Source organism: Chenopodium album, chromosome 6 (assembly GCF_948465745.1).
Source record: "Chenopodium album chromosome 6, dcCheAlbu1.1, whole genome shotgun sequence".
Classification (NCBI taxonomy): Eukaryota; Viridiplantae; Streptophyta; class Magnoliopsida; order Caryophyllales; family Amaranthaceae; genus Chenopodium; species Chenopodium album.
This window is the reverse complement of record NC_137839.1, coordinates 28,599,214-28,627,193: the sequence shown is the minus strand read 5'-3', so window position 1 is coordinate 28,627,193 and position 27,980 is coordinate 28,599,214. Positions and strand designations below refer to the sequence as shown.

The following is a 27,980-nucleotide window of genomic DNA, read 5'->3' as shown; positions in this document are numbered from 1 at the left end:
GTTCAAGACCTTATGGAGTTGACGATCTCTTGGATCGTTAAAGGGTGTAACCTTCACCTCGTGAACGGTTTACAAGTTCCTAAAAAAACTTGTTGGCGACTCTTTTGCTCTATGTTCTTCCCTTTTGGACGCCACTGTACTTTAGTGTATGATCACAGTGGGGTTCAAGCTAGGGGATTAACGCTTGAAATATTCCCTACAGTTTTTGGCGACTCCACTAGGGAGGATTTCTATTTTAATTCCTGAATTTGTTTCGGCAATGATTTAGAATGAGTAGATGAGAATCGAAACGTTCTAAGTATTTCATGTGCGTAATTTTGATTAACATTATTGTCATATGCATGAAAAATATCTCATTGAAAGACCATTCGTAATGAGTTAAAACATAGGATTTTACACGTAGGAAATTTGAGAAATATCCAAAATAACACTGCGCGAAACTGAAAAATTTTATCGAGCACAGAAAGCTGCTGAGGCATGTAGGAATTAGCGTCAGCGACCAGAGCATTGGCGCCAGACATTTAACTGTAGCGCCAGACGACAGGCTTGTCGCCAGGCGCTACAGCTAAAACCTGGCGCCAAGCTCTGTTTGCTGGCGCCAAACTCTTCCAATACCGAGCCAGAAATATGCGTTCTAATTTCGACCAGTTTTTCGTATTGTTTGCTCGATCCTACTTCCTGATTGAATTTTTTCTCACTTTTCTGAAACCCATATGTGTTCTACATATGGACATAACCCTCTGGGAATTCATGCTCCATCTACCTGATTGAACGCTCTGAGCAACAAAGGGTACATCCGAGAATGTTGAATTCAACAAATCATGGAAGCGAGTTTTTTCTAAAACTCGCGGTGTCCCATCCAGTCGCGCCAACCCTTCACGGTTAGGCTTCCGCACGGTGCATCTGGACAATTAACCATGGACCCTCTATTGACTAAACCATATCCCGAACTTTAGAGAACTAGAGCCATGGTTAGGTTGCAAACTCATTGCATCATATTATGCCTACTTAACTAATTGTGCATTATTTGTTGTGCATATATATGTTTTCTTAACCGTTTGTTTGACTTGTGTTAAGATTAAATAAATTAATGACTTAAAGAACTTTGCCTAATTAATTAATTAATTAATTAATTTGAGTCAATAAAGTCTAATATTTTAATCAAAATTGACCTAGTACGACTTTTGGCATACCCCTGTTGATTAATAACACCGAAAACAGTCCCAAATTGAAGCTCCAGCATTGGCGCCAAAGCCTGGACTGTAGCTCCACTTTGAGGAGTGTGGGGCCTGGCGACAGCTCTATCGTCTGGCGCTACACTACACAGTGCGATGCCAGTCTTGTCGTTTTGCCGACAGTTCGGATTATTGGTCGAGTCATCACCTAGTGTCTAATTAACTAGTTTGCTAGTTAATTCGGTTAATTAACTGTCAATAACACTTTGTCGAGTCAGTAATTGAGTTTAGGCACTAATTCCCATGGTCTTACACAAGAGTCCAAGCATGTCACTTACACTCAACACACAGACCAATACACACACTTTGACCATGTCTAAGAGAGTCTTGCATGCGTGTTTTTTCCGTCATTTTTTAGGGGGGTAAGTGACAAGGGAATAAACACGTCGTCAATTGTCTATCCCTAGATCAAATACAATTTATACAACCTAAACAAACCTAATACGAGTATAAGGCAAGCATAGGGGTCGAACCATAGTGAACGGTAAACACCACCAAATGTTATCGACAATTAAGCTAGTCCGGAATAGGAGATAAATAAACTAAAGTCTAAAGATGCTAAAACAAGAAATAAAACATTAAGGCACCAAGGGAAATGGGTAGGTGAAGTTGACGCTTGACCATACAATAACAAAGTAGCATATCAATGGTAAACTAAACATGCATGAATATCGAAGTAAAGGGTCCAATCTAGCCGCCTTCCGGGGTCAATTGGCTTCTCCTAACATAGCCTCTATGTTTCCACATTAGAACCATATACTAGGAGGTACTATTAAATAAAAATCGATAGTAATGAATCTCAACTAAGTCAACTTCCGTTACTTGTTAGTAAAGACTCATCTTTGATCAACTAACAATGTGCACTTGCAAGAAAGACCAAAGAATATCAAGCATGCAAAGACTTTAATCACCATTAACATAACCCAACATTAAAAGCATGAACAATTAGCAACTACACCATCCCCACACCCTTGGCTAGCTGACTACTCACAAATCATATTGAAAACAATATCAATCATCAAATCAATAAGCATCAACATGATTAATAAGCAAAGAAGAAAAATAAAAGCAAATAAGCAAAATCAAAAACAAAGGTAAAGAGAAAGAGTAAGAGATTGCTCATTAATTGAAGATGAAGGTCTACAAAGGATTGAACAAAACTCCTTCTTCAAAATCCAAGTTCATCAATGAAGAAAACCACACTTTCTCTCTCTACCAATGAAGACTAATCCTAACCTAACCTAACCTAAAACTAATTAGAGAGAAGAATAGATAGTTATTCAATGTTCTTCTAATTACCCCAAAAATGGGTATTTATACTAACTTAATAAAACTAGGAAAAATAGAAAAAGAAAATAAAATAAAATAAATTAAAAGGAAAAGTAAAAAAAATCAGAACTAAAATAAAAATAAAATAAAAGAAAGAAAATAAGAAAAGGGAAAAGAAAAAGAAATAAAAAAAAGAAAAGAAAAAGGAAATAAAAATCGAATAAACCCACAAATCCCCACCAAACCATCAGCTACCCCCATTTCTTCCTCTTTGAAATTGGCTGCTCTAAAATGGGGGAATGATCCCATGTTTTGCATCTCACCAAATCAAACTAACAACCATCATCATCAAATCACTACAGCTCATCATCATTGAAAATCGGCACCAAGAAAACACCATCGTTCGATCTTCATTAAAAACCATGTGTGAAGCTCGTGGAGTGGTTCGGTCAAACCATGGGTCGGTGTGGCCGAACTAAGGGGTTGGTTCGGTCGAACCATGGGTGTGCTCGACCACACCTCTTCAAATTACAAAACCTCAAAAGTTTCTGACTCGTACTTCGACCGAACTCTTATTGGTTTGCTCGAACTTGATTAATTTGCTATATACTCTGATTAATTTGCAATTTACTCTAATTTTTGGGCGCTTGATTGAAGGGTTGAGTAATTGCAGTGGATTCGGAGATTGGGTGGCTGAAATTGAGTGGCTGCGGTGGTCGGAGTCGTGGTTTGGTGAGGTTGCTGCTGTTCGAATTGGAACAGGGGAGGCATGGCTGGTTGTTTTTGTTGTTGTTACGGTGGTGGAAATGAGGGAGCAGGGAGCTGTTGCGAGGTGAGGGTGGAAATGGTGGGTGATGGTGGTAACAACGGCTGGCTGGGTTGGTTGAGTCGATTGGTGGCTATGGTCGTGTGCGGAATGGCTGTAAATTGGGTGGCTACGGTGGTCGTTGGTGGTCAGGTGCGTGGATGGGGTGCGTGAGAGAGCAGCGGTGTGGCTGATTGTGGTGGAAGGAGGCAGCAGTGGATAGGTTGGGTTGTTGTTGTGGTTTGGTTTTGGTGGACGTTTGGTAGCTGTTGTGTTGCGTGAGGGAGGCATCAGGGGAAAGGTTGGTGTGGTGGAGGTTAAGAAAGAGATGGGGTGAAGGATAGGAGGCAGTAGCTTTTTATGCCCTTATCTCAAACCCGAGACTCACTCCATTTGGATATTGTAGCGTATGCCTTGAACCTCGAACACACCTACAAACACGAGCAAGATTGAGGAGAGAATTGGGACAAAGAATAAAATAAAATGAAAATAAACAAAGGACGAAATAAAACAAAACCACGACAAATAGAATAAAATAAATAAAATAGAAATAAATAAAATGAAATAGAAAATAAGAGACATAAAACTAAACTAATAAAAATAAAACAAAAACTATACAAGCAAATAAAGTAAAATAAAATACGAAAATAAACTAAAGCTAATAAAATAAAGAAAATAAACTAAAACGCTCCAAAACTACCAAATAAACAAGAAACTTTATTAAAGAGAAAACAAGAGAAAGAAAGGGAAAATAAGATAAAATAAACACGAAAATGACTCTAAAACTACTCCCTAAGAGTGACATGAATGTCACTCATCAGTAAGTCGGATATTAATCCTCCAATTTAAAAACTATACTTAGTTCCCTAAAAATATATACATTATTTTTGCCAAAATATGCACCCATTTTTTTTATTTTTTCCTCTTTAAAAAACCGTAAAGTCAAGTCAATTCGAGTCAAGTAATTAAAACGCAAAATGGTTTACATTACAGCGCGTGGTCAAGAAAGGAAGGACGGTTAATCAAAGACAACCTTTTCGTACAAGTTCAACTTTTCAACAAACCCATAGCTCGTAAGAGGAAAGCTAGGACAATAATGGCAACACAAGAAGAAGTCAATGAGCTTAGGAACCAACTAGTTACCGTGACTGAGGCACTGAAGCTCCTCACACTCAAGATCGATGATCCCGTGAAACAACAACAGATGGACCTCATTCAAGAGAGTCTAAGCAAGCTATCTAGCGACTACAAGTTTCAAGGGCTTACTTCACAAGGGGTCTCGATGGACAAAGATCTTCTTCCGCAGAAGTTCAATGCCAACGACATCCCGAAATTCAAAGCAACTGATAACCCTTATTTTCATTTAAGAGCTTTTGAAACAATAATGAGTATTAAGGGTATCGACAAGAAGGTTTTCCCCTCTCTATTCTCACTATCTCTCAAGACAGTTTGCCAACAATGGTTCTTTTCTCTCGAGAAAGAAAAGACCTCTACCTGGGAGTCCATAGCAAACGCTTTCGTTGATAGATACAAGTGCAACATTCAAGTTGAGACTGACCATAGAGAACTTAAAATCCTCAAGCAGAAAGAGAACGAAGGCTTCACCTCTTTCTTTAACAAATGGAGAGAAACCTCAGCTAAGATGATTGAGGTACCAAGTGAAAAAGAGTCTGTAAGGTTGTTCATCAAAAACCTTCAAGAAAAATATTCCAAGCATCTCAAATATCAAAATAATCTCCATACCTTCAAGGCCGTCTATGACATTGGAATCAACACTGAAGACGCCCTGGCTAAGTTAAAAGTTGCCAACAATAACTCCAACAGTCGCTGGAAAGGAAAGAAGAACGACAATCCTTCTTCTTCCAAAACCACCTACTCAAACAACGTTAGCACTTTTAATTTAGGTGAAGTCCTTGCTATGAACAATCAAGGACAAAAGAAACCATTTAGGAGAAACTTTACTCCTATTGGCATGAGTTATGACACCGCATTTGATCGACTAAATGCAAAAGGTCTTATAACTCCTATTGGACCATTTGGGGACCCACCAGTCGAAAAGAGGTTGGCTAATTGGAATCCTAATGCACACTGTAAGTATCACCAAGGTAGGGGCCATCTTACCGAAAACTGTTAGAAGCTTAAGGAAGCTATCCAAGACTTAATCGATAACAACAAGGTACCATTGCCCCCTGCCAGCAAGAAGCCAAGCATTGATAATGCACCTCTCGATCACGCCTTGGCTATCTCTGATGAGAAAAACGAGGTTGACCCCTCATCTCTCATTAAACCTGTCAAAGAAATCCATGCCATTGAAGAAGACGAGAAGATATTCTTCGACGCCATGGATAACCTTCCAGAACTGGCAAGTAAAGAAGACATACAATCGCTCACACTGTCTATGATGGAAGGGTCGCATTTGCTACGTGAAACTCTCAAAGCTATAAAGGAACTTCAAAAGAAATATGACGATGACGAGGTTCCACCCTCTAAAAGTAAACCCAAGAGAGAATTCACACCCATGGGAATGACCTATGATGCTACTTTTGATCATCTCTATGATCAAGGACTAATCAAACCTATTGGTCCTACAGAGGATCCAACACCAGAAAAGCGATCTCCAAGGTGGGATCCCAAATCCTACTGCAAGTACCATCAAGGAAACAGTCATACCACAAATGAATGCTACACGTTTCAAAACCTCATTCAAGATCTTGTGGAAACCAATAAGATCTCATTACCTCTAGCTAGCAAAGGAACGACTTATGAGGCAAAACGTTTTCCTTTACAAGTCACTGAAAAACCCAAGAAGAGTAATAGAATTTACACTCCAATTGGGATCCCATATGCACAAATGTTCGAAATGCTCTCCGAGAGTGGCGAGATCAAACCTCTCGAACCGAGACCATTCGAGTCATTGAAAAGGACAGATAGATATTACTGTCAGTATCATCAATCAGGGGGTCACTGACAGGGTAAATTCGTATCCCCTAATCAAAAATAATTACCTAAATCACTAACTAAGGTAGATAAGGAAGTAGGGTCGATCTCCACAGGGAAACAAGTCTTTTTACTCATAATTAAATATTATAATCTAAATTATTTAAGTAACCAATATTTATAATTAAGTAAAAGACTAAACTACTAAGGTTGAGAATGGGAAGAAAACAATATATAAAAGGATCTAGGGCATCGGTTCACCAATAAAAAATAATCCAGGGTAAAACATAGTAATCAATCATTGACATTGCATAAATAACATGATTAACAGGCTCTCGCAATTTATTAATCAACATAGATCTAACAGGCTCTCGCAATTTACTAGATCTAAGTTCTTATTGAAATTAGCCTTTAATATCAAATTAACATCTGCTCGATTCATCAATTTAATATTGCTATACTTTTACAAGCAGCAATTGTAAAACATTAAAACAATCCAATAAGAAATTATCATGCAATACCAATAATCAATAATAGTCAAACATCAATGCATCAATTAACCATATTATAAAGAGCTCTCGCTACGTATTACAATCACACAATTAATTTACCGGTATTAAATCTCATCTCTCGAATCTTGACTTAACCATTTATAAATTAACTTGCCTATTGAAACTAGACCTAAACATTAATTCTCATCGCTCGATTCTTGAACCAATATTGTCAAACTCATGCATAAAAGATAGGCCTAATCTAGTCACAGAGCATTAAATCAATCAATAGGAAATTAATCTAGCATTGATAATCAACAACAATAATTTACCCCTTCATATTATTTATTAGATCCCCATAAACCCTAGAAATTAAACTACTCACACATATTAAAAACTAAACTAATCAAAGTAATAAAATAAATCATGATGAAAGGAATAAAATAAATAACTAAGATTAAGGGAAGAGAAATCGTTACCAAAATAAATCTGGAATTAAAGAATTAAGAACAAAGGTTTAGAGAGAGATTAAGAGAGAGAAAACTAAGTAGAGAGAGAAAGTCTAAGAAAGAAGGTCCTAAAATCGTATTACGGAGGAGTATTTATACTCCGTACAAAAATCCTAAACTAAAACAAATTAAAACGACACTAAACGTCTCCTAAAAATACACGAGCCCGATCGGGCGAGGCACCGCCTGATCGGGCACGCCTTTTTTGACTCTAACACTAATCTCGCGCCCGGCCGGGCGCGTCACCGGGCGCCAGACTAAGCTTCTCCCGCCCGACCGGGCGCGCCTCCGGGCGCCAGCCTTTTTGGCCGGGCGGCTCATTTGGGCCACTATTTGGACTTCGATTGGGCTCAAATTCTTTGGGCCAATCTGGGTTTCCTCTTTGGGTCTTGAATACCCGGTCCAAATGCCCCGGTATCACCTATACCGAGCCCTTAATCACCGGTTCGATGGCTCTAACCGGCCCTGGGCTATTGAATCTGGTCGTGCTTCTCCAATGTTCGTGATTGCTCCAAAATATCTCGGGAAAATACTCCAAAAGCATAAATCCCTGCAAAAGTCAACCAAATCTACGAAAACACTAGAAAGCACCAATTAGTAATAAAAGTGGCTCTAAAGAGCCAAAAACACTACTAATTATGACCAAGGGACGGGGGTAAAATAATATATAAAATAGACACATCAAACTCCCCCAAGCCAAACCTTTGCTTGTCCCTAAGCAAAGATCTCATCAATGAATCAATAAATATGCTTCACCCCAAAAGTAAAAATCAAGCACAAACGATCCAGGGTAAATCAAATAAACATGCTTCAGAGTCAACCAATCAAATCCATCCAATTACCCTTCTTCCCTAACAATTGTCAAACAGAGCAAACCACAAGAGCATATAGAATTCAAGACTAGTGCTCACACACTCGACTCTCATTTATGTGGCAAGTAAAAGATGTACTCGATTGCTCTCCAACCACCCCTTTAATGTGAACAATGCCCTCCCAACTCACACTCTCGTGTGTATAAGACAATGAACGCTCAATATTACTAGTCGACTCGAAATATGCCAAATCATAACTTGCATTGATAGACAACACTTTCACATTCATACAATTCTATGCACAAAGGTCGGAAGGTCTTTAAAGCTTGTAATGTAAGGCTAGGGTAAAGGGTAGGATAAATTTGGAAATAAGTGAGAGAAAAGCTATGCTTAAAGGAGCCATATCCTAATAAAACCCATGATAAAAAATAACTAATGATCATACATCTCCTACATAACCAACTCTAACATCAACCAAATATACTCCAACCATAATAAATAGACCCAACTCTTACAAATTTACTCATAAAATATAATAATGGAGTAATAGAGTGAATAAACAAACTTATTTTCCAAACTTGAATTTTTTCATTGAGGCTCAATTTTTTTTCTTTTGATCTACCTCCAACTAGAACATTTGAACATTTTTTTCTTTTGAAGTTCACTTATATTTTTTCACATTTTTTTTTTCTTTGAACTTCTATTTTTTTCATAACATCATGCTTTATTTTTTCAAGAAAATATAACTCTCAAACTCATCAAAAATAAACATGAATAACAACAAAACAACTTCTCAAATCCCACCCAAATTGTGCAAATAATAAGCACACTACAAACTCCCTCACCTCACTCACTAATAGCTCCCCCAAGCCAAGCTTGGGACTAGTAACCAATGGGGCAAAATAGGCTTGTAATGCGGCTAATAAACAACAAAAGGTCAAGGCAACAACATGGGTAGCAAGAAGGGAACAAATGTATCTACAATGTCTGGAGGCTACCTAAAAGAACAAATGCCTTCATCCTCCTCAATGTGCATAATAATGAATCATATAAATATTACTAATAGTTGCAAACCAATACTCAAATTCATTGACATACCAGGAACTATGGAGCTATCACACATTCCTTACCAAATCAACTAGTCAAGCACTATATTCACCAGTAGTTGGACACAATTGACGCATGTTAAGGTTTCAAGGCAATCAAATATCAAATCATGATCAACTAATCCACAATGCCTATCATCAAATACCAAGAATCAAAACAAATTTTCTCAAGTATGGGGCACAGGGAAGCATAATTTATAATTCATTGGAACGTATTTTTTTTATTTTTTTATTTTTCAAATTTTTTTGTATTTTTATATATAAAGAAAGCAATAAAAACTACACTAGGAAAGCAAGAAATGTAACCTAATAAAACACACCAAAAATAAAAGAAAAGAGAAAAGGAAAAATACCAAACCAAAATCCACCCAAGCCAGAATCAGACAATGTCCTCATTGGCTCGGAAACTAGCCCAGCATAGCTAGTCCTCATCATCCTCGTCCATCGAGCCGAAGCCCGCACCTCCACTGCCACCTACACCACCTGCACCACCTGCACCAGAAGAGCTACCACCAAAATAATCAGCGTGAAAACTCCCCCCCGCCGGTCCCCCGAAAGAAATGTCCTGCCCGTACCCGAAAAAGGAAGAATAGTAAGTGTAAATACCACGGGCAGTGGGATCCCTATCGTATCCCTGGGGTGGAGGCTGACACCAGTCAGGGTGAATAGCGTCGTCGGGAATGTTGCCTCGACGAGCATAATCATCGTACATAGGGTAGAGAGCTCTACCCTGGTTCCTCTCTAGGTACCCTAACCTCTGGTCAATAGAGCCTACCATCCTCCTAAGGTCAGTCTGTGAATGCTCAATACGTCCTAGGGCCTGACCTATACTCTGAAAATCCCAAACTGGGTCAGAGTCAACATGAGGGACGGAATGGGACATACGAGGTGGAGAGAAAGCCACCTCGGGCTGAGGCTGGGGTGGTGGAACTGGTGGTGGTGGTGCCTGCCCCCTAGCATTGGCAACTAAAGCATCGTAAGTGTAAGAAAGTTGCCCTGGGGGAAAGGCGGTCAAGTCTGGACTGGGAAGGGGAAAAATGGGCAAAGGTTGCTCGTTCCCAGTCCGTATACACCAAAAGGGTGTCTGCTCGCTATTCGGTCTAACCCACCCCACATCCTCAAAATACCTAGCAGTCATGTAGGTATCTGGTCCGCAGTTGGTCAGCTGGTGGGGTCCGTCTACTACAAAACCGGCTTTTTTCACCGCTATTCGAGTGATAAGGCACATTGCATAAATAACATGATTAACAGGCTCTCGCAATTTATTAATCAACATAGATCTAACAGGCTCTCGCAATTTACTAGATCTAAGTTCTTATTGAAATTAGCCTTTAATATCAAATTAACATCTGCTCGATTCATCAATTTAATATTGCTATACTTTTACAAGCAGCAATTGTAAAACATTAAAACAATCCAATAAGAAATTATCATGCAATACCAATAATCAATAATAGTCAAACATCAATGCATCAATTAACCATATTATAAAGAGCTCTCGCTACGTATTACAATCACACAATTAATTTACCGGTATTAAATCTCATCTCTCGAATCTTGACTTAACCATTTATAAATTAACTTGCCTATTGAAACTAGACCTAAACATTAATTCTCATCGCTCGATTCTTGAACCAATATTGTCAAACTCATGCATAAAAGATAGGCCTAATCTAGTCACAGAGCATTAAATCAATCAATAGGAAATTAATCTAGCATTGATAATCAACAACAATAATTTACCCCTTCATATTATTTATTAGATCCCCATAAACCCTAGAAATTAAACTACTCACACATATTAAAAACTAAACTAATCAAAGTAATAAAATAAATCATGATGAAAGGAATAAAATAAATAACTAAGATTAAGGGAAGAGAAATCGTTACCAAAATAAATCTGGAATTAAAGAATTAAGAACAAAGGTTTAGAGAGAGATTAAGAGAGAGAAAACTAAGTAGAGAGAGAAAGTCTAAGAAAGAAGGTCCTAAAATCGTATTACGGAGGAGTATTTATACTCCGTACAAAAATCCTAAACTAAAACAAATTAAAACGACACTAAACGTCTCCTAAAAATACACGAGCCCGATCGGGCGAGGCACCGCCTGATCGGGCACGCCTTTTTTGACTCTAACACTAATCTCGCGCCCGGCCGGGCGCGTCACCGGGCGCCAGACTAAGCTTCTCCCGCCCGACCGGGCGCGCCTCCGGGCGCCAGCCTTTTTGGCCGGGCGGCTCATTTGGGCCACTATTTGGACTTCGATTGGGCTCAAATTCTTTGGGCCAATCTGGGTTTCCTCTTTGGGTCTTGAATACCCGGTCCAAATGCCCCGGTATCACCTATACCGAGCCCTTAATCACCGGTTCGATGGCTCTAACCGGCCCTGGGCTATTGAATCTGGTCGTGCTTCTCCAATGTTCGTGATTGCTCCAAAATATCTCGGGAAAATACTCCAAAAGCATAAATCCCTGCAAAAGTCAACCAAATCTACGAAAACACTAGAAAGCACCAATTAGTAATAAAAGTGGCTCTAAAGAGCCAAAAACACTACTAATTATGACCAAGGGACGGGGGTAAAATAATATATAAAATAGACACATCAAACTCCCCCAAGCCAAACCTTTGCTTGTCCCTAAGCAAAGATCTCATCAATGAATCAATAAATATGCTTCACCCCAAAAGTAAAAATCAAGCACAAACGATCCAGGGTAAATCAAATAAACATGCTTCAGAGTCAACCAATCAAATCCATCCAATTACCCTTCTTCCCTAACAATTGTCAAACAGAGCAAACCACAAGAGCATATAGAATTCAAGACTAGTGCTCACACACTCGACTCTCATTTATGTGGCAAGTAAAAGATGTACTCGATTGCTCTCCAACCACCCCTTTAATGTGAACAATGCCCTCCCAACTCACACTCTCGTGTGTATAAGACAATGAACGCTCAATATTACTAGTCGACTCGAAATATGCCAAATCATAACTTGCATTGATAGACAACACTTTCACATTCATACAATTCTATGCACAAAGGTCGGAAGGTCTTTAAAGCTTGTAATGTAAGGCTAGGGTAAAGGGTAGGATAAATTTGGAAATAAGTGAGAGAAAAGCTATGCTTAAAGGAGCCATATCCTAATAAAACCCATGATAAAAAATAACTAATGATCATACATCTCCTACATAACCAACTCTAACATCAACCAAATATACTCCAACCATAATAAATAGACCCAACTCTTACAAATTTACTCATAAAATATAATAATGGAGTAATAGAGTGAATAAACAAACTTATTTTCCAAACTTGAATTTTTTCATTGAGGCTCAATTTTTTTTCTTTTGATCTACCTCCAACTAGAACATTTGAACATTTTTTTCTTTTGAAGTTCACTTATATTTTTTCACATTTTTTTTTTCTTTGAACTTCTATTTTTTTCATAACATCATGCTTTATTTTTTCAAGAAAATATAACTCTCAAACTCATCAAAAATAAACATGAATAACAACAAAACAACTTCTCAAATCCCACCCAAATTGTGCAAATAATAAGCACACTACAAACTCCCTCACCTCACTCACTAATAGCTCCCCCAAGCCAAGCTTGGGACTAGTAACCAATGGGGCAAAATAGGCTTGTAATGCGGCTAATAAACAACAAAAGGTCAAGGCAACAACATGGGTAGCAAGAAGGGAACAAATGTATCTACAATGTCTGGAGGCTACCTAAAAGAACAAATGCCTTCATCCTCCTCAATGTGCATAATAATGAATCATATAAATATTACTAATAGTTGCAAACCAATACTCAAATTCATTGACATACCAGGAACTATGGAGCTATCACACATTCCTTACCAAATCAACTAGTCAAGCACTATATTCACCAGTAGTTGGACACAATTGACGCATGTTAAGGTTTCAAGGCAATCAAATATCAAATCATGATCAACTAATCCACAATGCCTATCATCAAATACCAAGAATCAAAACAAATTTTCTCAAGTATGGGGCACAGGGAAGCATAATTTATAATTCATTGGAACGTATTTTTTTTATTTTTTTATTTTTCAAATTTTTTTGTATTTTTATATATAAAGAAAGCAATAAAAACTACACTAGGAAAGCAAGAAATGTAACCTAATAAAACACACCAAAAATAAAAGAAAAGAGAAAAGGAAAAATACCAAACCAAAATCCACCCAAGCCAGAATCAGACAATGTCCTCATTGGCTCGGAAACTAGCCCAGCATAGCTAGTCCTCATCATCCTCGTCCATCGAGCCGAAGCCCGCACCTCCACTGCCACCTACACCACCTGCACCACCTGCACCAGAAGAGCTACCACCAAAATAATCAGCGTGAAAACTCCCCCCCGCCGGTCCCCCGAAAGAAATGTCCTGCCCGTACCCGAAAAAGGAAGAATAGTAAGTGTAAATACCACGGGCAGTGGGATCCCTATCGTATCCCTGGGGTGGAGGCTGACACCAGTCAGGGTGAATAGCGTCGTCGGGAATGTTGCCTCGACGAGCATAATCATCGTACATAGGGTAGAGAGCTCTACCCTGGTTCCTCTCTAGGTACCCTAACCTCTGGTCAATAGAGCCTACCATCCTCCTAAGGTCAGTCTGTGAATGCTCAATACGTCCTAGGGCCTGACCTATACTCTGAAAATCCCAAACTGGGTCAGAGTCAACATGAGGGACGGAATGGGACATACGAGGTGGAGAGAAAGCCACCTCGGGCTGAGGCTGGGGTGGTGGAACTGGTGGTGGTGGTGCCTGCCCCCTAGCATTGGCAACTAAAGCATCGTAAGTGTAAGAAAGTTGCCCTGGGGGAAAGGCGGTCAAGTCTGGACTGGGAAGGGGAAAAATGGGCAAAGGTTGCTCGTTCCCAGTCCGTATACACCAAAAGGGTGTCTGCTCGCTATTCGGTCTAACCCACCCCACATCCTCAAAATACCTAGCAGTCATGTAGGTATCTGGTCCGCAGTTGGTCAGCTGGTGGGGTCCGTCTACTACAAAACCGGCTTTTTTCACCGCTATTCGAGTGATAAGGCCACCTAAACGGATAGGGGACTTGGAAGTGGTGCTGGTTGTGGCATGCCGACTCAAGTGGTGAACTATAAACCTGCCTATGTTCAATTTCCCGAACCCGTATACATAGTGTCCTATGATAGCTAGTTCGTTGGTTTGAGCGTTATGAGGCTCGGCCCTACCTAAAAAACACAGACCCGCAAATCTTTGCCAGATTTTCGGGACAGGGTGGTGAATAGGTTTGGTACTAGCATGCTGGGGGTCAGGGGCAGGTAAACCAGTAAAAACATAATATAAATCACCCATTTTATAGTCTGCATGCCACTGGTGAGATAATTCAGAATTCAATTCAAAAATTTTACAAAATTCAACAAAAGTTAAACTAATATTTCTATTATTTAACCTGAAAAATAAATTAGGCCCATTCCTACTACTAACAACATGAAAAGTGGACAGGAATTCACAGGTAAGTTCTCGGTATGTAGGATAATGCATGTCAATAAATTTTCTTATGCCGATATCATTCAAAAATCGTTTAACATAATCAAACAAACCATATGATTCTAGGGTAGGGCGGTGTAACCACCGAGAAGGAATTACCTCACGACCGACCAAATGCTCCAATCGTTTTTTTTGTTCCCGAATCACGATCCGGATCGTCGACCAATACGGGAGCTGCAAGTCTGGGTCGTACTCCTCCCTCGAGCTGGAGCTCCTACCAAAAATGGATCTTGCCCTCTTTGAAGCCATGTAGAAGAAATGGGTCGAAAATTTATTGAATTAAAACTGAAAAATTTTTGTATGAGAGTGAAGAGGATGAAGAGAGGATCACGAATATGTAAAGAGTTTTGAATTTGGGTTGGTAATTGAGGAGAAATATTAGAGAGAAGTTAGAGAAAATTTGAGTTTTTAGAGAGAGAAAGTAATGGAGGAAAGAAGAAATGAAGAAAGAAAGAAGAAAAGAAGGAAGAAGAAGGCCGGCTAAGCTCGCGCCCGGTCGGGTCCCAGCTCGCCCGGCCGGGCGATCTAATTGGGCTGAATCCTTAAACTCGCGCCCGGTCGGGCAGCAGTCGCCCGGTCGGGCGATCTGAAGTGCTTTATGTTCGCGCCCGGTCGGGCGCCTTTTGCCCGGTCGGGCGCCTTTCGCCCGGTCGGGCGCCTTTCGCCCGGTCAGGCGATCTGACCAATAATTTCCACCTTTCTCTCGCGTCCGGTCGGGCGCCAGTCGCCCGATTGGGCGAATTTTAGGCCAAAATTACTTCCCTTCTCGTGCCCGGTCGGGCGAGGCTTGCCCGATCGGGCGGATAATTAAGTCCTTTAACGTCAAGTTTCGCGCCCGGTCGGGCGCCTATCGCCCGGTCGGGCGAATTTTCTTATTTTTAAGACCTTGCTCTCGCGCCCGATCGGGCGGGCTTCGCCTGGTCGGGCCCGAGACTAATCGGGGGACGTTAATTATCTTCTTTTCTCCAAAAATTGGCTAACTCTTTTCCTTCAAACCTGTACAAACACTCATAAAACTCATTAAATTCCCTCATCTCTCCTCTCGTAAGAAAAAGAAAAAGGAAAAACTAGACTAAAAAGCATTAAAAATACGGGTTGCCTCCCGCAAAGCGCTGGTTTATCTAGGTCCCGCACGACCTTCTTACCAAGTACAATTTCTAGGATCCTTGGCCTAACGCTTGATCAGGTGGTTTCTCACCCGGTCTAGCGATGTTTAGGCTGCGATGCGGCTTCCTAACATAACCTGTGGGACGCCAAGTCACCTTATCGGGTGGATCCTCCTTGACTTGGATTGGGGGTTCTTCAATGCTCCGCACTAAAAACCCTTTTTCGATCAAATGTTGCTTCAAATTGTCATTGCGTTCAACACTTGCAACTCAATCTGGCGGAACACTTACTGAAGGCTCGATTCGCACAACTTGCTCAATCGGTTCCACTTGTTCATCCTCGAAACCAAGACCAACATTGTAGAGTGCTCTTTCTATTGCATCGACTTCCTTCTGCCATTTTTCTATCTCATCTGAAAAGGATGCAACACAAGATACCGCCTCCAAGGGATCTTTTTCAAGAGCTTGGGGCTTGTTAGAATAATTTACAACCACATTAACACTGAAACATTTCTCCTCAGACATGGAGCTTTTAGGGGTATTATTCGGATTAAAAACCACTTTATCGTCCCCTACTGATAGTGTTAACTTACCACTTCTTACATCTATGACTGCTCCTGCAGTGTTAAGGAATGGTCTACCCAAAATAATTGGGGTTTGCATATCCTCATCCATATCAAGAACAACAAAATCTACAGGTATATAAAACTTACCTACTCTAACGGGGACATCCTCTAAAACACCTAAGGGGTATTTGAAAGAACGGTCGGCCATTTGTAGAGTTATATTGGTAGCTTTTAATTTACCCATATTCAACTTAGAACACACGGATAATGGCATGACGCTAACACTAGCACCCAAATCACATAATGCATTATCAATCAAGAGATTGCCAATATGAGAAGGGATAGAAAAACTACCCGGATCTTTTAATTTAGGTGGAGACTTATTTTGAAGTACGGCACTGCACTCTGCAGTGAAAGCTACTGTCTCTACCTCACTAATAGACCTTTTTCTCGTCAAAATTTCTTTCATAAATTTTGCATATGAGGGGATTTGTGTGATTAATTCAAAGGGGACTGTTACCTTCAAATCTTTTACCACCTCCAGGAACTTACCAAACTGCTTATCCAAGTTTGTCTTCAATTGACGATTGAGGAAAGGAAGTTTGATGATTGGCTTTTGAGCATTCTTATTCTTGTCTGGATTAGCCACCTTCTCTGGAGTTGTACCCTGCAATGTAGAATTAGATATGTTAGTATTATCCTTTAGCCTTGCAGGGCTATCAACTACATTGTTTGGTTTAATGGAATCAAGATTAGAATTATTTAATAAAACAGGTTCATCAACTCTGGGCATAGAGGGCCCTTCATAGTTTGAACCACTCCTTAGAGTAATTGCAAATGCTTGATCCGTAGGCCTAGTCGGCTGTGCCGGCAGGGCTCCCTATTGGCGAGCTTGTAGGGTAGCGGAGAGTTGCGCAATTTGATTATCTACAATTTTATTATGCGCTAGAATTTGATCAATTGTCGCATCTCTGCTCTCCATGTGCTTTTGCATATTGACCAACATTGCTCTAATTTCCGCCAGAGAAGGGTCGGAAGATGAGGGGGGTTGTTGTGGTTGATTCTTCTGGCTAGCATTGGGATGATAATATTTCTGCTGCTGTTGCTGTGGCACCTGTGGTTCTTGTGGTGGTGGATTTTGAACATTAGTGCTCCGGTAGGAAAGGTATGGATGATTTCGATACCCAGGATTGTAAGTGTTGGAGTATGGGTTATTCTGCCTATAAGCTTGGAAGGCATTAACTTGCTCTACGGAACTCCTGTAATCCTGCTCCCAATGACCTACAATACCACAATTTTCACAGAAAGCCTCATTAGAATTATTATTAATCGCAGAAACATTGGCTACATTAGCAGTACTCAGATTGTCTAATTTTTGGCAAATAGAGGTCAGTTGAGTGCAAAAAGGATACAGAGTCGACACTATGTTTCCCCTTGTTAGCAAATCCTCTGGGATTCCCATATTGGGAATTTTGTATCGCCATATCTTCAATAACCTGACCTGCATCATCTACATTAAGATTCATAAATCTCCCACTAGCTGTAGAGTCTAAAATTATTCTAGAAGAATTTCCAATGCCGTTATAAAAGGCTTGGATTAACTGCCATTGTGCTAAATTATGGTGAGGGCATTCTCTTTGTAGGTCCTTGAACCTCTCCCAAGCCTCATATAAAGACTCATCGGCTTCTTGGGCAAAGTTCTGAATCGCACTCCGTAGTACTGTTGTTCTCTCTGCAGGATAATACTTGTTATAGAAATTCAAAACAAGAGTTTCCCAGTCAGTTATACCAACTGTAGTTCTATTTAAGCCATTAAACCACAATTTAGCTTTTCCAGTTAAAGAGAAGGGAAAGAGAATCTCCCTGATTTGGTCTTGAGTGACCCCGGCTTGCCTGATGGTGTTGCAATATTGACAATAGTCAGCAATGTGAAGATTCGGGTCTTCACCCTTTGCTCCACTAAATTGCTTCCTCTCTATCATCGTTATAAATTGAGGTTTAATTTCAAATTGAACCCCATCAAGAGCCGGAGTAGGGGTGAGATGTGGAAAATCCGTAAGCTTTGGTTGTGAATAATCACTAAGCTTCTTTGAAGCCGTCATCTCTGATTTTGTGTTAGATGATACCTCTAAATCGCTAGAATCAGTTGGAGGATCGCGGTGATTATTGTTATTATCACCAGAATCCGCCAGGATTTGCTTGTAGAAGTTTTTCTGTCTATGGAAGGAACGTTCGATCTTAGGATCGAATGGGATGTAACCTGATCTGGAACACCTGGGCATAAACAAAAACTAGAAGCAAATATGAGATTTGTCTCAGAGAACTAACGCTCTCTGAGACAAAAAGGGAAATAATCTAGACTACAAAAACAATCAGAAATAAAAATAAAACCGTTTCCCCGGCAACGGCGCCAAATTTTGACAGGGTAAAGTCGTATCCCCTAATCAAAAATAATTACCTAAATCACTAACTAAGGTAGATAGGGAAGTAGGGTCGATCACCACAGGGAAACAAGTCTTTTTACTCCTAATTAAATATTATAATCTAAATTATTTAAGTAACCAATATTTATAATTAAGTAAAAGACTAAACTACTAAGGTTGAGAATGGGAAGAAAACAATATATAAAAGGATCTAGGGCATAGGTTCACTAATAAATAATACTCCAGGGTAAAACATAGTAATCAATCATTGACATTGCATAAATAACATGATTAACAGGCTCTCGCAATTTATTAATCAACATAGATCTAACAGGCTCTCGCAATTTACTAGATCTAAGTTCTTATTGAAATTAGCCTTTAATATCAAATTAACATCTGCTCGATTCATCAATTTAATATTGCTATACTTTTACAAGCCGCAATTGTAAAACATTAAAACAATCCAATAAGAAATTATCATGCAATACCAATAATCAATAATAGTCAAACATCAATGCATCAATTAACCATATTGTAAAGGGCTCTCGCTACGTATTACAATCACACAATTAATTTACCGGTATTAAATCTCATCTCTCGAATCTTGACTTAACCATTTATAAATTAACTTGCCTATTGAAACTAGACCTAAACATTAATTCTCATCTCTCGATTCTTGAACCAATATTGTCAAACTCATGCATAAAAGATAGGCCTAATCTAGTCACAGAGCATTAAATCAATCAATAGGAAATTAATCTAGCATTGATAATCAACAACAATAATTTACCCCTTCATATAATTTATTAGATCCCCATAAACCCTAGAAATTAAACTACTCACACATATTAAAAACTAAACTAATCAAAGTAATAAAATAAATCATGATGAAAGGAATAAAATAAATAACTAAGATTAAGGGAAGAGAAATCGTTACCAAAATAAATTTGGAATTGAAGAATTAAGAACAAAGGTTTAGAGAGAGATTAAGAGAGAGAAAACTAAGTAGAGAGAGAAAGTCTAAGAAAGAAGGTCCTAAAATCGTATTACAGAGGAGTATTTATACTCCGTACAAAAATCCTAAACTAAAACAAATTAAAACGACACTAAACGTCTCCTAAAAATACACGCGCCCGATCGGGCGAGGCACCGCCCAATCGGGAGCGCCTTTTTTGACTCTAACACTAATCTCGCGCCCGGCCGGGCGCGTCGCCGGGCGCCAGACTAAGCTTCTCCTGCCCGGCCGAGCGCGCCTCCGAGCGCCAGCCTTTTTGGCCGGGCGGCTCATTTGGGCCACTATTTGGACTTCGATTGGGCTCCAATTCTTCGGGCCAATCTGGGTTTCCTCTTTGGGTCTTGAATACTCGGTCCAAATGCCTCGGTATCACCTATACCGAGCCCTTAATCACCGGTTCGATGGCTCTAACCGGCCCTGGGCTATTGAATCTGGTCGTGCTTCTCCAATGTTTGTGATTGCTCCAAAATATCTCGGGAAAATACTCCAAAAGCATAAATCCCTGCAAAAGTCAACCAAATCTACGAAAACACTAGAAAGCACCAATTAGTAATAAAAGTGGCTCTAAAGAGCCAAAAACACTACTAATTATGACCAAGGGACGGGGGTAAAATAATATATAAAATAGACACATCAGTCACACTATCGAAAACTGTTTTAAATTTAAGGATTTAGTTCAGAAAATGATTGATGAAAAGAAACTAGTCCAAGTTCCACAAGAGGACGATGCAACCATTAATGGATTTTGGGACAGTGATGAAGAAGACGTCTACTTAAAAGACATAGTAGGATCTCCATCGTCTGTGTCATACGCCATGGATGACTTTTGGGCTGAAGAAGACTCATCGATAGACGTCCTCACAAGATTCGGGAGAATGCAACCTCCCGTTTCAACACAACCTATGTCGACCATACAACAAGTTCTCATACCTATCATTGAAGACAACGATATCGTTAAGCAATTTAAGAAGACAAAAGTTGAGATAAACGTATGGAAACTTTTGGCGACATCTCGACAATATAGGTTGGCTGTAATGAATGCCTTGGACAAAATAGGGATAGATTCTGACACTACTCCTGAGGGGTTATCCAACTTCCTCACAAGTGTTTTTTCCTAGTCCAATCAATTTGATCACCTTTTCTGACAAGGATTTACCTCAAGAAGGTGACAAACATTACAAGGCATTAAACCTCACAGTAGTTTGCAAAAGAATGAATGTCCCTTGACTCTTGTAGACAATGGATCGGCTATCAACGTCTGTCCACTTAGAACTGCGAGGATGCTAGGCATAAGGGATAAAGATTTAACTCCGTCTACACAAGGAATAAGGGCCTACGACAACACTCGTCGTCAAGCTCTTGGTAAAATTACCATGAACGTAACGGCGGGAGCAATAGAACATGCTACTACTTTCCAAGTAGTAGACATTAAAGCTTCGTTCAATTTACTGTTGGGACGCCCTTGGCTTCATGACCTAAAAGCCGTCCCCTCATCTCTCCACCAACAAGTAAAAGCTATAGTTGGGGGAATTCCTATCACCATCAATGCTTCGCCTATGAGGATCAAGTCTATAGAAAATCCAATCATTAATGTGGAGCACGACGAGGATGATGAAGACTTATGGGGCTTTAACGAAGGAGTCTCCTTAATCCAGGAGGATGAAAGGACCCCTCTTTGCCATGACCCCCATTCCAACATGATTGTAAATGCTATTCTGAAGAAACAAGGACATTTTCCTGGGATGACCCTGATGTGTCTATTTTATATAGTATTTTACCCCCGTCCCTTAGTCATAATTAGTAGTGTTTTTAGCTCTTTAGAGCCACTTTTATTACTAACTGGTGTTTTCTAGTGTTTTCGTAGAGTTTGTTGACTTTTGCAGGGATTTACACTTTTGGAGTATTTTCTGGATATATTTTGGAGCAATCACGAGCACTGGAGAAGCACGACGAGATTTTATAGCCCAGGGTCGATTAGAGCCATCGAACCGGTGATTAAGAGCTCGGAATAGGTGATACTGGGGCATTTGGACCGAGTATTCAAGACCGGAAGAGGAAACCCAGATTGGCCCGAAGAATTGGAGCCAATCGTAGTCCAAATAGTGGCCCAAGAGAGCCGCCCGGCCAAAGAGGCTGGCGCCCGGAGGCACGCCCGGCCGGGCGGGAGAAACGAAGGTTGGCGCCCGGTGACGCGCCCGGCCGGGCGCGAGAGTCTATCTGAAGAGCAAAAAGGCGCGCCCGATCGGGCGGTGCCTCGCCCGATCGGGCGCGTGTAAATATTAGGAGTTAATTTTGTCGTTTAAGTTTGTTTTAGTTTAGGATTTGTACGGAGTATAAATACTCCTCCGTAATACGATTTTAGGAGCTCTCTCTCTCTCTCTCTCTATCTCTCTCTCTCTCTCTCTCTATCTCTCTCTCTCTCTTTCTTTACTCTCTTAATTGTTTTCTTAGATTTTATCTCTCTTAAACCTTTGTTCTTAATCTACTCTTAATTCCAGATTTATTTTGGTAACGATTTCTCTTCTCTTAATCTTAGTTGTTTATTTCATTCCTTTAATCATGTCTTGCGTTATTACTTTGATTAGTTTAGTTTTTACTATGTGTGAGTAGTTCTATTTCTAGGGTTTATGGGGATCCATAAATAATATGATAGGGTAATTTATTATTATTGATTGTCAATGCTTAATTAATTTCCTACTGATTGATTTAATGCTCCGTGACTAGATTAGGCCCGATCTTTTATGCATGAGTTTGACAATATTGATTCGAGATTCGATAGATGAGAATTGATGTTTAGGTCTAGTTTCAATAGGCAGGTTAATTTATAAATGGTTAGGTCGAGATTCAAAAGATGAGATTTAATACCGGTAAATTAATTGTGTGATTATAATACGTAGCGAAAGCTCTTTATGATCTGATTAATTATGCATTGATGAATGATTATTATATTCAACCCTGGAATATTATTTATTGGTGAACCTATGCCCTAGATCCTTTTATATATTATTTTCTCCTTATTCTTGATCTCCGTAGTTTAGTTTATTATTCAAATATAAATATTGGTTACTTCATAATCTAGATTATATTAGTTAATTAGGAATAGAAAGATCTGTTGCTCTGTGTATTCGACCCTACTTCCCTATCTACATTAGTTAGAGGATTTAGGAATTACTTTTGATTTGGGGATACGACTTTACCCTGTCAAAATTTGGCGCCGTTGCCGGGGAAATGGTTTTATTTTTATTTCTAATTATTTTTGTAGTCTAGGTTATTTTCTTTTTTTGTCTTAGAGAACGTTAGTTCTCTAAGGCAAATCTCATATTTTCTTTTAGTTTTTTTTGTTTATGCCCAGGTGTTCCAGATCAGGGTACATCCAATTCGATCCTGAGATCGAGCGTTCCTTCCATAGACAGAAAAATCTCTACAAGCAAATCCTGGCGGATTCCGGTGATAATAATAATAATCACCGCGATCCTCAAACTAGTTCTAGCGATTCAGAGGTATCATCAGATCCAGAATCAGAGATGACGGCTCCAAAGAAGCTTACTGATTACTCACAACCAAAGCTCACAGATTTTCCACATCTCACTCCTACTCCGGCTCTTAATGGGGTTCAATTTGAAATTAAACCTCAATTTATAACGATGATAGAGAGGAAGCAATTCAGTGGAGCCAAGGGTGAAGACCCAAATCTTCACATTGCCGACTATTGTCAATATTGCAATACCATCAGGCAAGCTGGGGTCACTCAAGACCAAATCAGGGAGATTCTTTTTCCCTTTTCTTTAACTGGAAGAGCTAAATTGTGGTTTAATGGCTTAAATAGAACTGCACTTGGTTTAACTGACTGGGAAACTCTTGTTTTGAATATTTATAACAAGTATTATCCTGCAGAGAGAACAACCGTACTACGGAGTGCGATTCAGAACTTTGCCCAAGAAGCCGATGAATCCTTATATGAGGCTTGGGAGAGGTTCAAGGACTTACAAAGAGAATGCCCCCACCATAATTTAGCACAATGGCAGTTAATCCAAGCCTTTTACAATGGCATTGGAAATTCTTCTGGAATAATTTTAGATTCTGCAGCTAGTGGGAGATTTATGAATCTTAATGTTGATGATGCAGGTCAGGTTATTGAAGATATGGCGATACATAATTCCCAATATGGGAATCCTAGAGGATTTGCTAACAAGGGGAAGCATAGTGTTGACTCTGTATCCTTTTTGCAAGCTCAACTGACCTCTATATGCCAAAAATTAGATAATCTTAGCACTGCTAATGTAGCTAATGTTTCTGCGATTAATAATAACTCTAATGAGGCTTTCTGTGAAAATTGTGGTATTTTAGGTCATTGGGAACAAGATTGCAGGAGTTCCGTGGAGCAAGTTAATGCCTTTCAAGCTTATAGGCAGAATAACCCATACTCCAACACCTACAATCCTGGGTATCAGAATCATCCGTACCTTTCCTACCGGAGTACCAACGTTCAAAATCCACCACTACAAGAACCACAGGCGCCACAGCAACAGCAACAGAAATATTACCATCCCAATGCTGGCCAGAAGAACCAACCACAACAACCCTCCTCATCTTCCGACCCTTCTTTGGTGGAAATTAGAGCGATGTTGGTTAACATGCAGAAGCACATGGAGAGTAGAGATGCGACAATTGATTCAATTCTAGCGCACAATAAAATTGTAGATAATCAAATTGCGCAACTTTCCGCTACTCTACAAGCCCGCCAACAGGGAGCTCTACCGGCACAGCCGACCAGGCCTATGGATCAAGCCTATGCAATTACTCTAAGGAGTGGTTCAAACTATGAAGGGCCCTCTATGCCCAGAGTTGATGAACCTGATTTATTAAATAATGTTAATCTTGATTCCGTTAAACCAAACAATGTAGTTAATAACCCTGCAGGGCTAAAGGATAATACTAACATATCTAATTCTACATTGCAGGGTATTAATCCAGAGAAGGTGGCTACTCCAGACAAGAGAAACAATGCTTAAAACCAATTATCAAACTTCCATTCCCCAATCGTCACTTGAAGACAAATTTGGATAAGCGGTTTGGTAAGTTCCTGGAGATGGTAAAAGATTTGAAGGTAACAGTTCCCTTCACTGAATTTATCACACAAATTCCTTCATATGCAAAATTTATGAAAGAAATATTGACAAGGAAAAGGTCTATTAGTGAGATAGAGACAGTAGCTTTCACTGCAGAGTGTAGTGCCGTACTTCAAAATAAGTCTCCACCTAAATTAAAAGATCCAAGTAGTTTTTCTATCCCTTGTCATATAGGCAATCTAATGATTGATAATGCATTGTGTGATTTGGGTGCTAGTGTTAGTGTCATGCCACTATCTGTGTGTTCCAAGTTAAATATGGGTAAATTAAAAGCTACCAATATAACTCTACAAATGGCCAACCGTTCTTTCAAATACCCTTATGTGTTTTAGAGGATGTCCCCGTTAGAGTAGGTAAATTTTATATACCTGTTGATTTTGTTGTTCTTGATATGGCTGAGGATATGCAAACCCCAATTATTTTGGGTAGACCATTCCTTAACACTGCAGGAGCAATCATAGATGTGAGAAGTGGTAAGTTAACACTATCAGTAGGGGATGATAAAATTGTTTTCAATCTTAATAATACCCCTAAAAGCCCCATGACTGAGGAGAAATGTTTTAGTGTTAATGTGGTTGAGAATTATTCTAACCGACCCCAAGCTCTTGAAAAAGATCCCTTGGAGGCGGTATCTTGTGTTGCATCCTTTTCATATGAGATAGACAAATGGCAGAAGGAAGTTGATGTAATAGAAAGAGCCCTCTACACTGTTGGTCTTGGTTTTGAGGACAAAAAGGTGGAGTCAATCAAGCAAGTTGTGCGATTTGAGCCTACGGTAAGTATTCCGCCAAATCGAGTTGCAAGTGTTGAATGCAATGACAATTTGAAGCAACCCTCGATCAAAGAAGGATCTTTAGTGCGTAGCATTGAAGACCTCCCAGTCCAAGTCAAGGAGGATCCACCAGATAAGGTGAATTGGCGGCCTACAAGGCACGTCAGGAAGCCGCGTCGTAGCCTAAACACCGCTAGACCAGGTGAGAAACCGCCCGATCAAGCGTTAGGCCAAGGGTCCTAGTTTTTATACTTGGTAAGAAGGTCGTGCGGGATCTAGATAAACCAGCGCTTTGCGGGAGGCAACCCATATTTTTAATGCTTTTTTTTAGACTAGTTTTTCTTTCCTTTTTCTTATGAGAGGAGAGATGCGGGAATTTAATGAGTTTTATGAGTGCTTATACAGGTTTGAAGGAAAAGAGTTAGCCAAATTTTGGAGAAAAGAAGAAAATAAGAAATTCGATAGTTAGCCTCAGGCCCGACCGGGCGAAGCTCGCCCGACCGGGCGCGAGAGCCAGGCATAAAAATCGAGTACTTTTGCCCGACCGGGCGATGCGCGCCCGGAACTCGTCGTATACGGACAAAATTGTCCGCCCGATCGGGCGCGAGAAGAGGCGAAAATTTGGGCGTTAGATCGCCCAATCGGGCGAAGGCCGCCCGACCGGGCACGGGTACAAGACATCTAAAATAGCCCAGATCGCCCGACCGGGCGCGCCTATATTCCGGATCTTCTTCTTCGTTTTTCCTTCTTTCCTCCTTCATTTCTTCTTTCCTCCATAACTTTCTCTCTCTAAAACTCAAATTTCCTCTGACTTATCTCTAAGTTTTCTCCTTCATTCCTTAACCAAATTCGAACTTTTTACATATTTGTAATCCCCTCTTCATCCTCTACATTCCCATATAAAAATTTTCAGATTTTGTTCAAATAAATTTTCATACCCATTTCTACCATGGCTTCAAAGAGGGCTCGGTCTATTTTCGGTAGGAGCTCCAGTTCGAGGGAGGAATACGACCCGGATTTGCAACTCCCGTACTGGCCAACGATCTTATTGCTAGCCAAGAGCAAAAGGAGCGGCTAGAACACTTAATCGGGCGTGAGGTAATTCCTTCTCGGTGGTTACACCGCCCTACTTTAGAATCATTTGGTTTGTATGATTTTGTAAAACGATTTTTAAATGACATTGGCATGAGAAAATTTGTTGATATGCACTATCCTACATTCCGAGAACTAACTTGTGAATTCTTGTCTTCTTTACAAGTTGTAAGTAGTAGAAATGGGCCGAATTTAATTTTTAGGTTGAACAATAGGAATATTAGTTTAACTTATGTAGAATTTTGTAAATTATTTTAATTAAATTCTGAATTACCTCACCAATGGCATGCGGATAATAAAATGGGAGACATATATCATGCTTTGACTGGTTTGCCTACTCCTGACCCCCAACATGCTAGTACCAAACCTATTCATCACCCTGTCCCAAAAATCTGGCAAAGATTTGCGGGTTTGTGTTTTTTAGGTAGGAACGAGCCCCATAATGCCCAAACTAACGAACTAGCTGTCATAGGACACTATGTGTATGGGTTCAGGAAATTGAACATAGGTAGGTTTATTATTCACCATCTGAGTAGGCATGTCACGGCCAGCACCACATTAAAAACCCCCATCCGTTTAGGAGGCCTTATCACTCGAATAGCAGTGAAAAAGGTCGGTTTTGTAGTGGATGGACCCCACCAACTGACCAAATGTGGACCAGATACCTATATGACTGCTAGGTATTTTGAGGAGTTGGGGTGGGTACGACTGGATAGCGAGCAGACACCCTTCTGGTGTATTAGGACTGGGAGCGAGCAACCTTTGCCCATCTTTCCCCTACCCAGTCCTGACTTGACCGCCTTTCCCCCAGGGAAACCATCCTATACATATGATCTTTTAGTTGCCAACGCTAGGGGGCAAGCACCACCACCACCAGTACCACCACCCCAGCCTCAGCCCGAGGTAGCTTTCTCTCCACCTCGCATGTCTCACTCCGTCCCTCATGTTGACTCTGACCCAGTTTGGTACCTTCAGAGTATAGGACAGGCCTTAGGACGTATCGAGCATTCCCATACTGACCTTAGGAGGATGGTAGGCTCCATAGACCAGAGGTTAGGGTACCTAGAGAGGAACCAGGGTAGAGCTCTCTACCATATGTATGATGATTATGCTTGTCGGGGCAACATTCCCGACGACGTTATTCACCCTGACTGGTTTCACCCTCCACCCCAG

The 27,980-nt window shown here is 40.2% G+C and overlaps 2 non-coding genes across 2 annotated transcripts; one reads left to right on the top strand and one right to left on the bottom strand.

The window, feature by feature from the left end:
• Positions 1-17,990: 17,990 nt before the first annotated feature.
• Positions 17,991-18,097, top strand: LOC145637533 (small nucleolar RNA R71). Its single transcript, XR_014114307.1, has one exon. It is a non-coding gene; the product is annotated as a small nucleolar RNA R71 (small nucleolar RNA).
• Positions 18,098-23,719: 5,622 nt separating this feature from the next.
• LOC145637402 (small nucleolar RNA R71) lies at positions 23,720-23,826 on the bottom strand. The gene has a single exon (XR_014114191.1). It is a non-coding gene; the product is annotated as a small nucleolar RNA R71 (small nucleolar RNA).
• Between the last annotated feature and the right edge of the window lie 4,154 nt (positions 23,827-27,980).